This window comes from Artemia sp. Qi Xiang Cuo, chromosome 16 (genome assembly GCF_049724085.1).
Source record: "Artemia sp. Qi Xiang Cuo chromosome 16, ASM4972408v1, whole genome shotgun sequence".
Taxonomy (NCBI): Eukaryota; Metazoa; Arthropoda; class Branchiopoda; order Anostraca; family Artemiidae; genus Artemia; species Artemia sp. Qi Xiang Cuo.
In genome coordinates, this window is record NC_142809.1 from 48065515 (window position 1) to 48078892 (window position 13378).

The 13378-nt window shown below is 33.5% G+C and overlaps 1 pseudogene; it reads left to right on the plus strand.

Moving 5' to 3' along the window:
* The first annotated feature begins 6727 nt into the window (after positions 1-6727).
* Positions 6728-7423, plus strand: LOC148943008 (N-acetylglucosaminyl-phosphatidylinositol de-N-acetylase-like; annotated as a pseudogene).
* The last annotated feature ends 5955 nt before the right edge of the window (positions 7424-13378 follow it).

The window sequence follows — 13378 nt, forward strand, 5'->3', positions numbered from 1 at the left end:
TTTCAACATCAGAAGTGCCCGAGATAAGTGGCTCAAGTTTAGAAATTTAATTTTATTAAACGCTGTCTGTCCCGTTTATGTAATGAGATTAACAGAGACTTAGCTTTACGACAATGATGACACTCGTTATTTCATTCTACCTGGTTAACAAACAATCCATTTGCCCAGGTGATTGACAAAGTGTTCCGGTTTTATCTCACTTTATATTCACTCTAAAGTTATTTTTACCAGTCTATCAGGGTGCGACTCTTTTTTCTCTACACAAATAAATCTCGGATTAATTTATTCAATAATTGTTAACATAATTATTGGCCAAAAGTCCTGTATGATATCCTTATTTTATAATCTTCAATTTCTGACCTCATCTTTTTGTAATCTATTTGAAGATTTTTCTAATTTATTAAACTACCCCATAAAAAGGCACTAGTTATTGGAGTATTTAATTGCAACCTACTCACTGTTGGTAAAAATATTGAATCTGACACTTTTTTTGAATTGGTAACAACGAGTGGTTTTCTACCCACAATTTTTTCCCTAGTAGTGTTGATTTCTGCGAGATCAAATTCAACATTAATTGACAATATTTTTGTTTCTACTTCCCTGGGAAATGACCTGTCCTCAAATATAATATTTTCGGATCTGTCAGACTCTTTTCCTATTTACTTGTCACTAACTTCCCAACCACTACCCCTACGCTCTAGAATTAATATCCCAACAGCAACTAGAAATTACAGCTCTGCAAATATAATCCATTTTATCGATTGCCTAAGAACCATTGATTGGTCCGATGTCTCAAATTGTCAAGAGGTAAATTCTGCCACAAATGGTTTTGCGCAAAGGCTAAGTGAGATTATCCATTCAAATGTTCTATTCGTAAACCTAACCGGAAAAATATCCCTATTAGGCCCTGGATGTCACATGGCCTCATTGTCTCCTCATATCATAAAAACAAATTATATAAGTTAGCCTGTAAGACCAGTAGTGAAATTGACCTATCTAATTATAAAAATTATAAAAACTTATGGGCTAAACTCAGCCGTGATGGAAAGAAAAGTGATTATTATACAAGAATTCTCAATTGCAAAGGAAACCTGAAAAAGATTTGGTCCACCATTAATGATATACTCTCAAAAAATAGAAAATCAAAGTCTATACCTATTCCCCTTAAAGACACAAATGGCAGGCTAATTGGCCCTTTATATGCACCTGACGCAATTAATAATTATTTTTCTAATGTTCCTCACACTGACTTCCGCTCCTCCTTACAGGCTGCATTCCCTTGCTTCAATTTTAGATCCATGTTTTTCTGCCCAACTTATAGCAATGAGGTACTTCAAATAATTGGTTGTCTCCCTAATAGTTTTACTCCCGACTGTCTTGGATTAAGTAATAAGCTCCTGAAGACCATACCTTCTTTTTTTGCGACCCCATCAAGCATATTGCCAACCTATCTTTAACCGACGGTGTTTTCCCTGATTTACTAAAGTCAGCCATTGTTATTCCAGTTCTTAAAAAGGGCAATCCAACTGAGAAAGGTAATTATCGTCCAATCTCAATTCTTCCTGTTATATTCAAAGTGCTCGAGAGAATCATCTTCAGACGATTGTCTCTATTTCTGTTTGACAGTCAGCACTCTGTTTCCTTGATTTCTCCTGGCCAATATGGCTTCAGGCCAAAATTTTCAATTTCTCATGCTCTAATTGACGCCACACAGTTCATACGCTCCCAACTCGACCTTAAAAAAACTCTTTTGGGCATATTTTTGGATTTTTCTAAGGCCTTTGACATGGTCAATCATAATATTTTAATAAGTAAATTAAATAGTTACGGTATTTGTGGTGTTCCCCTCTCATGGTTTGATTCTTATCTATCTGGGAGGGTACAGAGTGTGAGCCTGGATGGAGTATCCTCTCAGCCCTTACCTGTTGGGACGGGAGTCTCTCAAGGCTCCGTTCTAGGCCCTATTTTATTTCTGCTATATATCAATGATCTTGTTATAGACCTGGGTCCTTCAGTGTATCCTGTATTATTTGCTGATGACAGCAACTTTTTCATCACTGGCACCAATTTACCATTGGCAATAACCTCTGCCCAAGTCCTTCTGAACAGAGTCCAGGCAAGGTGCCTTACGAATAACATGACCATTAATAGCAAAAAAAGTCAAATAGTATTGTTCAGAACTCCCTACAACAAAGACGTAATTCAACCTGCTCTTGGTCTCAGGTACTCCTCCGACATCCTCCCACAAGTGGAGGTTGCCAAGTTTCTAGGTGAATTTATTGACTCATGCTTGTCATTCTTTAATCATATTTCTTATATAACAGCAATAATTTTGAGACAAGTAGCTATGATTAACCGTGTGAATTGTTTTCTTCCTCTTGACATCCTGGTTAGCCTCTATTATTTCTTTATTTTTCCTTACCTTTCTTATTGCAGACCAGTTTGGGGAAATACAAAACGGTCCTTCACTGAAAAACCCAAATTTGCCCAAAACCGTGCCATTAAAGCAGTTTTTCGGCTTCCCCGTCTATATCCAACCCATTATTTGTATTCAGACTTTTGCAAAGCTCCACTTGATCAAATCATACAAAAACTAAACTTATCGCTTGCTTACTCTGCTTTCCACAATAATCTTCCACCTCAACTACTAACCTATTATAATATTAATAATTCGGAAGCCCACTGTCTCCGTTCATCAAAATTCCCTCCAGTGTTGAACAAAATTCCCTCCAGTGTTGAACTAGCCAAAAGTTTCTGCAAGTCATATTAAAAAGTAACAAAACTTGATAATATAGTTTAATCTTTCCATTTTTAACAAAATTGCTCTAATTACCCATGTTTTATTCTTCTATATTTTTTTCAGTGTTACTTTAATTTTTTTTTCTTTTTCGGTCCTTAACAAGATATCTTCTAGGATCTTTATTATTATTATGTTTGTCTTATGTTTTTATTCGAATAAAATTGAAAATTGAAATTGAAGCACAGATAAATGTGATTAGAAAACTAGAGAAAGTGAGAACGTAACAGCTAAAGAAACAAGCGTGGAAAAAAAATCAACGACAATCACACTGAATTGTAAACGAAATTCTGCGAACACTGAATTGTAACGGTATTCTAAACAGGAATCCTTGAAATAGCCCTTAAATTCATCCATAATATCAATAAAAAACTTATTTGCAGAAATATTGTCAAAGTGATATTCATGCTCTGTTGTCCCTAAGACCTATCCAGAATATCCGAAGAAATCTCACTGAGAGAAAGGATGTCCAAGTGACATTCCTGCACTGTGATCCCTATAATCACCCCAAAATTCATCCATACTACCTATAAAAACCTCATTGATGGAAAGAATGAGTAATTAACATTTTTATGCTTGATCCATTCTTTGGCTTTATAAAGTTACATAAGAAACTTTATAAAAGAGCGATGAACTTAATACTCAACTTCTTCACTTAAAGAACTTAATACCCAAATCAATTCTTGAAATACGCTATTTTGACAATATGCATGCACATATCGTCTTTTGATTTAATTCAAAAATCCCGTTAATACTGTAAATTGAGTAGTGTGGTATTATTAATGGTGGTGGTTGTAGTATTATTGGTAGCATGCGAATATTGCCTTTTTGTTCATCTCTCTTATTATTTCCTTATTTTTTCAAATTAATAGACTCAGTCATTCTTGTGTTTTGCTCTAATGACAATCCGTATACACTTAACGTGTTTTGATTTAGTTCAACATTCCCCTCAACAAGCTCTGAAACTTTCACCTGAATATCCCTCGGTTTCTTGGAAAAAAAGTTGAAACATGCATACCTTACTCAAAATCATATACTAGGTGTAAACAATGAACAAATTACCTAACTTACAGCCCTTGTCCTGAAGACTGTGGGCAGGTTGACATCCCCAAAGACATACTTACTGGGCCTTTTAACAATTCTAAATAAAGTAGCGCTCTTAAAATTTTGATCGGATGTGTTGGGGAATGATAGGCTTGGGGGAGGGGATAATTGCCCTCTATTTAATTTTGGCTCTTAAAAAGGGCATTAAAACTTCCAACTTCTTTTAAAATGAGCTATATCTGATCCTAAGTTTATGCGATTGTCCGTTCCATAAAAATCTTATAAGCCCCAGCCATACCTTACGACCCTTGCCAATGCGCTTTGGATGATTATGTCCACCCTAAAGACATTGTTATAGGATTTTTAGACTATTGGTACTAAAATGGCTATCTCATAATTTCAGTTGAATCCATTTAGGGGAAAGACGATGTCAGGGAGGGGGGCCATAATGTAATCTGTTATCTATTATGTTAAGTCTTATCGGATGCGTTTGCGAAAAAATACGACGTAGGTGGGGAGGAGGGGAAGGTTCCCCCAGTCCCTTTCGCTCTTAAAAAGGAACTAGAACATTGGATTTCCATTTTAATAAGACCCCTTCGGAGTTTATGCAACCACCCTTTCTAGAAGGAGTTTATATGCCCCCATGGCAAGCGGGGTTTAGATATAAGTTGAAAAACTATGGTTTTGCAAATGGGGTATTCTTATAAAAGAATTTTAACCAAGGTTTACCACTTTGAAGGAAAAATGTATTAAAAACGCTGTCAGATGATAAAAAAAACGCCTATCTTTTACCCTTCTGAGAACTCATCCACAACCTTGGATAGAAATATACATTTTGCAACAACAGAATTCTAAGGCAACGGAAAGAAATGAATATGTTTCTTAAATTGTAACGCTCCTATCCGTGTTTCTTCTATGGATAATTCAAACCTAAGGTCTTAAGTGCTATGCAATATAGGTGATCAGTCCGACAAACTAGAGCACAGGCGCCAAAACCTCTTGTCATAAAACTCAATTCTGATGTGGAAACATTAGAAAATGACAATCAAATGTCACCGCCATCACATGGTTCATCGAAGGTATTGACAAAATTTGGAAAGTGATGAGCAAGTAGAGGATAAAATACCACATAATAATATTGAGGAGAAAGCCCAAGACAAGGTAAAGGTACTTCAAAAGAACTAGGAAAGAAAATTGCAACCCGTAAAGAATGACAAAACAGGAGAAAGCAAGGAAAATTGGGGATAAAATTTAAAAAAGCTTAGATATGGTAAAATATGAGAAAGCTAAAGAGATAAAACCGGAAGGTGAGAACGATGAAATTAAACAAAAAACTAAGTTTGATAAAAAAAAAACAAAAAGGAGCTTTACGGCTATTAAAAATTGATGCAGATGAAGAAATTAATAAAGCTAAGGCCGTCATGGAAGCTGAAGTACATGTCATAATGTAGCTTCTAAAACATCAGAAGAAAGTTTTTTTAATTTCTTTAAAACCCTTTGTTAGAGTATCATGTATGCATGCCAATCGATGAGGCAATGGCAGAAGTCACCTATAGTAAATTGGTATTACATAAGATGAGTAAAATAATTGCAGAATCCGAGACACATGTCGCAATCGCTATGTTTTAAAGGACACAAAACTGCCATAGTATTTATTTGAGAACGGGAGTAGTGAAACTCTGCTTAGATTTTTATCATGAGGACCGAATCAAAAGAAACTATGTGGATCCAGCTTGTTAAAACTGTATTTTCAGTATCTCAGGAAAATAAGGGGTATTAATTTGAAACTTTCAGAGAATATTGAATTTGATCAAAAGGAACTGGGCACATCCTGGCTTTCAAGAGTTAGCATCTCAATAGTTTATCTTTATCTTTATGACTTTGTCCTTATAATTACAGTTCAAACAATGTTTGGCGGACAGAATTTTATGTAGGATATGATGCCAAAAATAAATCTCTCCGTAGCAACTTTCCCAATGCAGATATTGAACATAGATTGTTGTGTTTCTTATGCACGTATCAGCTGCTCTTTAAAAGTTGAAATCAACGAAATTGTGGCTGGCACAGCGGTAACGGGTGCCAAAACAAACCAAAAACCATCAAAGGCCTGCGTGTAAATGGAACAAAGCTTTATGGCTAGCTTTGCCATTTTTTTTGGCAAAGCTATTTAGCTTGCCAAAAAATTGATTTCTCTCTCTTTGGGAAATAAATCGTAAATAAAGCTAGGATAAAATTTGCAACCTGTACATAGTAAGAATGGCATATTTGTAGGACAAATGAACGCACAAGCGTAGAATCTTTATCAAGATGAAATAAGCAATGTATATATATATATATATATATATATATATATATATATATATATATATATATATATATATATATATATATATATATATATATATATATATATATATATATATATATATATATATATATATATATATATATATATATATATATATATATATATATATATATATATATATATATATATATATATATATATATATATATATATATATATATATATATATATATATATATATATTTTTTTTTTTTTTATATATATATATATATATATATATATATATATATATATATATATATATATATATATATATATATATATATATATTATATATATATATATATATATATATATATATATATATATATATATATATATATATATATATATATATATATATACTAGGTATTTATCTAAGTTTTATCTCTAGGTTTTAGATACTCGACAGAGTTTCTTGTTTACTTAATAATTTTAAAAATTGAAAAAATATGGTCTCAATTGAAAGGAAAAAAAGAAAGAATAACAAAAAATTTATTTTTTTAATTTAAAATAGTATTAATTTAAAAACGAATACCGCTCTGAAAGATGATTATGTGGATCCTGTTGTTTATTTTTTCAATTCTTCTGTTATATCTTCACAACAGAAAAGGGATCAATCACAAAAACCTGAAAATGTTTCCCCAGAAATCACTGTTTGTGATTGCGCATCCTGATGATGAATGTATGTTCTTTGGCCCAGCAATCACCAATTTGATTAAAAATAATATAGAAGTCAACATATTATGTTTCTCTTCAGGAGCAAATGACATGGAAAAAAGCGTCCGAAAAGATGAATTGTACAGGAGCTGCCAAGAGCTGGGAATAAATCAAGATTATGTCTCAGTCCTAGACTCATCAATATTTATGTAGCTACAGAAATAGAAAATTACATTGTTAGAAACCAAATTGACACGGTCTATACATTTGACGAAGGTGGTGTCAGTGGTCATCCCAATCACATTTCGTTGTATAGAGCAGTAAGGCATTTATTGAAGTGTTCTGATGTAGCTGGTGCTTGTAGATTCAACTGTTTGAAATCTATTTCTCCAATTCGAAAGTATATTTTTTACGGGAGCGAAGTCAGTGGAGTTATCTTTGCTGCTAGTAATGATGAAAGGCTTCAAATAACGCGCGCAGTGCAGAGGCATGCAAGTCAATACGTCTTGTTTCGTAAGCTCTATATAAACTTTCCAATCTATACTAGAAGAAACGTGTTTTCTCCTTTAAACTAAATTTGTGGTGCTTGAAGATGGACGAAGTGCATAATGTTGATGATGCATTAAAGAAGTACATACCCAAGGAAGAGTTAAAAGAGGTGAATCTGATTATTTATGGCAGAGAATATGAAGACTTTCAATTTTGTCAGGAAGCTGTTGCTACTGCCGAGTTAAAAAAATTTCAACTGAAAGGATAAGATATTTCGTGTCCATCCGAAATTCTGAGAAAATCAAGGGTTGTTAAAGTTGGCTTGATTCAAAACAAGATTGTATATTGTATATTATTGTATATTATTTTTATAATTATTGTATATTATTGTATATAATTGTATATTATTTCTAGGCAATTTAGATATTTTGACCTTGCGAAAAAGAGCGAGGTGAAGAGGAAACTGAGAAGGTATGAGGAGCTTGAAAAGCTTGCTAAAAACGAACCACAGAGTAGTGATTTGTACATTGCCCACTGGGTTATTGATATCTACCCTAAAAGACCGGAACATATGGAAAATATCAGTCTTCTTCAGTTATTGTCTTGGTATGAACGGGAGCGTAATGGTACTGATGATAATATGATGTTAACTGACGGGTCCTTCTACCTCAGAAAAAGGCTTTTTAAACAGTATATCATACAGCACAGAAAGATAAACCCATTTGAAACTGACGAGAAGAAATATGCTTACTATGGAGATATTTTAAAATTTTTTAAACCTTGGAGAAATGAACTAGTAGTCACTGGAAATATCAACTACAAAACCTACTGTATTGAAAGTGTGAGCTATCCCGACATGGTAGCTTACTAAGAAAAATTTGTTGTTAAGAGGAAAAGCGATATAGAATTTAAAGAAAGGGTCCGAGAACGTGCAAAAGAAATTCTGAAGGCAGAAAATATTGATGAAAACATTGGAGATGACACAGAAAATGCACTTCAGGGAGGAGTCATTGACAGAGCAGCAGATGCTATGGAGGACTTGTTAGACGCGAAAAAACAGATTTTAAATGGTGACATTGAAGACAGCCTGAAAAATGATTATGAGTCACTCAATATTGATCAAAAGAGAGTTGTTGACAAATTTTTAGACTCAGTTACCAAGCGCCATGGTGCAACATCTTTGAAGTTGAGTGTATCTGGATGTGGGGGTACAGGAAAATCTAGGGTTATCAGTGTCGTGAGAAGACTACTTTGCAACAAGTTCAAGAATGAAGATTGTCCCGTTGTAGTTATGGCACCTACTGGTATTGCTTCACATAGCATAAATGGTTTAACTATACGTAGTTGTTTAAGTTCAGCTATTGATAATGAAAACACAACAAAAAACACACCTCTCTCCACTGAACAACTTCTCACTTAGAAATAGACACTTAAGGAGACAAGAGTTTTCATTATTGATGAAATATGTATGGTTTCGTCTCTTCTTTTAACCTACATGCATTTAAGACTAGAAAAAAAATTGGCAGTTGATTTTCCAATGGGTAATACTAACTGCGTATTTTTGGGAGATTTTCTTCAAATAAGACCAGTAAGTGGTAATCCTCCTTATATGCCTCTCACACGACTAGAAGTAAAAAACAGGATCGGATCAGTTGGTACTTTTAACCTCTGGCATCTATTTGAGTATGAGGAACTAAGCATAAATGTGAGACAAAAGATGGATAAGAGTTATGCTAATACACTTTCTGAAATTAGACAAGGGTTTTGCACTGGAGAAAATTTTAATAGTCTTTACAAGAGAAAAATTGGGAGATCCGACAGTGCTTCAAATGACAAACTAATGGATCTGTACTCAAAATTGTAGGAAGTGGGAAATATTACAATAAAGAACGACCTCTTGCGTATAAGAATTTTTATACTTAATCCGAGGTGCTGCGGTAAACAATAACCTTATAATCTGGGTTACAGCGGTAGATAGCAACCTAGTAAAAGACGATCAGGTCAAATGTTAAGACCCCAGGATGTAGCGGTCGCTAGCAACCTAGTAGGAGACGATCACGTCCAATGTTAATAAATATAAAAACACAGAGCTCCTAAGAAAGGAGTCAGATCAAAACAAAAAGTACACCATTAGAACCACCTTGTCCGAAACCCCTATGTAGGAAACTGTCTGTCATTTGGATTGAACATCAAGGGAAATATAGTGGCTTGAAAATCAATAAAAATGAATTTATCCACGTTATTCTCCACACACTGCATATTTTTTTCTTTCTCTTTTTTTCTTTCTTTTCAACAGATAGCATGGAACTGGAACATCGTCAAGAGTTGTTCAATAGCTCATTTTAAAGGAAATTAATTGGGTTACAAATATTAAGTAACTAAAATAAATTATTTCTAAAAGAGAATAAATTTTTCCACAAAAAACTGCATTTTTGATTTCTTTTCATGCTCTAGTCTCTTCAAAGATATTTTATTTTTGTACATAAATCTTAATCGTATATAGCTATAGACCAGCGGTGATCCGGGTTGCAGTGGTAGCTAGCAACATAGTAAGAGACGATTACGCCCAATGTTTATAATAAAGAACGACCTTTTGCCGATGCTAAATTATATAGGCAACTTAACTATAGTATAGGCTCGTACAGTTATAAAGAACGACACCTAGCCCATGTTAACTGAATCCGAGTTGCAGCGGTAGCTAGCAAACTAGTAAGAGACGATTACTTCTAATGTTAAGAAATATAAAAATCCATAGTTCCTATAAAAAGGAGTCAGATAAAAAAAAAAGTGCACCATTAGAACCACCTTGTTCAAACACCTGTATAGGACACTTTAGGTCATTTGGCTTGAACAGCAAGGGAAATATATCGGCTTGAAAATCAAATCCGTGTTGCAGCGGTAGCTAGCATTTCTAACTTTTTTTTGAAGTTTTCCATGTTGCAGAGATAGCTAGCAACCTAGTAAGAGACGATCACCTCCACTTATAAGAAATATATCACCCCACAACTCCTAAAAAAAGAGTCAGATCATAACACAAAGTACAACAATAGAACCGCCTTGTCCGAATTATCTATAAAAGAAACTTACTGCCCTGTGGCTTGAATAACAAAGAAAATATATTGGCTTTAAAATTAAGAAAATTGACTATTACCAAGATATTTTCAACAAACAGGATATTTTTTTCTTTCCGCTTTTTTTTCCTTCTTGACTAGCTGGGCCCTTGAAAATCATAGAGAGCTTTATAATAGCTAATTTTAAATAAAATTGCAACATCTAGTCACTTTTGTACTTAAAAATAAAATACTATTTAAAGTAGAATCAATTTTGTCAAAAAAATTGCATTATTGATGTAATTTCATGCTTCAGTCTTTTCTAAGATATTTCAATTTTGAAGCAATAATACATTCCATGGTAATGAGCTCTTTAGCATTAATAGATACTTGTCTCAATAGTAAACGAAACTCCTGGAACCAAAATTTTCTTTTTTTGCTTAATCTTTTTTTGCGTTTTGCTTTTTGTCTCCTGGAAGAAAAATTTCTTTCATCTCAGTTCACATTTATTATTGTATCCTGTAACCAAACTTTTTTTGGTTTTTAAAACGTAAAGTACATATCTCTATATTATTTTCTTGTCATTTCAATTATTTTATTTTTAAGTCCAGAATCGCTAAACTTATTATGTAAAATGCAAAAATATTTATTTTGTCTAACCAATAATGCTAATTTTGTAATTAAAAAAATATAAATAAATGAAAATTTTAAAATTAGTTTTGTTTAATGCTAGGTTTTAGATACTCGACACGGGATTTTGTGTACTTAATAATTTAAACCTTGAAAAAATATGGTCTCACGCGAGTGGAAAAAAAGAAAGAATAACCAAAAACAATATCAAAATAGAGCTATCCAAATTTCTACTAATAAAAAACTTTACTACACAAAAAAAGCTAACATCCTGAAATATCAGAAAAGTTTATTTAAAAGAGATAAGAATGCCACTAAACGCAACAAAGCGCGAGCACGCGTAAGGATTGCCACTAAGATGTCTTGTGATCCAGGTTTTAAGAAAATTAAATATGACAGAGCAAAACAGAGTTATCTTACGGATCAGGGGTCTCGAGAAGGGAAAATTGAGAAAGCCAAACAAAAGAGCAAGGAACGGTATGATAACGATATAGATTACCGAAACAAACATAAGAAAAAAGTTGCTACCAGAATAATAGGTAGATGCTGGGGTGACAATAGCTATAATGAAAAAATTAAATTCTCTGCGAGGTAGTACCAAAGAACGCATAAGGACAAAGGGAAAAATTACATTCAGAAATACAAGAAGATGGCAAAAATGCAGGCTGATCTTTGTAAATTGAGAAACATTTTACGCATGTTTTATCGGGATCACGAAAAGTATTCAAAATTACAGATTAAAATTCTCTTTGAAAGAGCGGATGCTGTTGAAAAGTCGGCTAGAAATGCTTTGGCAAAGCTTCATAGCAATATCCAAAAGAAATGTTGTCAGTTTAACGAAAAGCTTCCAAGGTATGGATTGGCAACTGCGGAACAGTTTATAGATGCAATGGAAAATGTTCGACAACACAGTGAATATACGGAGGCGTACTTCTTAGAAAATTCGTATATTAATTTTGGAAGGAGCAATTGCAGTTTATGTAGCAGCAATAAAAATATATATACAAGCATACCTATCAACAGCGAAGGAAAAGCAATGTTTTTCAATTATGGCGAAAACGAGCCTATTAGGGTTATTAGAAAATGTGTTTGTAAGACTAATGATTTAGAACAAATCCATGCAACACCAACTCAAGAAAAAAGCATTTCTAACTGTGTTTTAAACAGTGCTTTTAGTTATAATGAATATTTTGCAAAAAATTCTCTGTTTAGTAGAAAAAATTGTCCTGAAAAGTTAGAGACAACTATTGACAAAATGCTCTCAAACTAGATCTGACAAGGAAATTATGATGACTGAAGTCACCTATAACACTCAGAGTAAACATTCAAAACCAAAACTTGGGCAGCAGGTTACTTGTCAATGTCACCCTGATTTCTTCAAGCTCTATCCGAGGTATATTGAATTATTTCAAATTCTTTTTGATATCCTTTAAAATAATATAGCATTAAAATTTTCAAGTGACAAAGTGGTTAATTTCTACCTTGTCGACTTGGATTATTGTGAAATCAATTACAGGGACACAAGAAAGCATGGGCATTCGTTTTACTGTAGCCCAAATGAGGGATGTCAGAGCTATTTGCGTTCTCTAAGGGCACTAGCTCCACATTTTCCTGTCTTTAACTGTTTCATTAATAGCGTATATATTAATAATACTCAAGACTTCACTTACGGTGATATCAATATTAGTGTTTTTGTTGATGAAAATACAATAATAAAATTATTTGGTGAGAGCCTGGACAAGGTAGCTAACAACAGGGATGTATACCCCACAATGCATTGTGACAGTTATGAGCAGGTAAAGACAAAATACAAATTGAAGAGTCTAAGATCCCCTTCAAATAAGAAAGGTTTTGATGTAATGATGGCCACGATTTTAGAACACCTACAACAGGACATACCCAAAGATGACAGAGAACAACTAGTTCAATGCACAGGTTTGAAATAGGATGTCATAGATTCATTCTCTGTCTATGAATACTGTGCTGGGAAAATGTTGAAAGGTCATGAGAATGCCCGATCAGTATTAAATAAACTTTACATCGACAGTACACCGGACTGTATAAAGTGTCTAAATAATTTTGAAATTGCAATAATTCGATTTGTAATGTCTCGTCTTACGATCGTCAGATTAGGGCAACTAACTTCATTGAAGAGACTTAGAAAAGAACTTGTTGACTCAATTAAGGGGAGATATCCGGTGTGCACTGGTCGCTCGCCACATAGTAAGAGACGATCACATCCTCTGTTAAGAAATATGAAACACCTCAACTCTTAAAAAAAGAATCAAGTCAAAACAAAAAGTACACCATTAGAATCGCCTTGTCCGAAACCTCTGTAAAGAAAACTTACAGTCTTTTGGC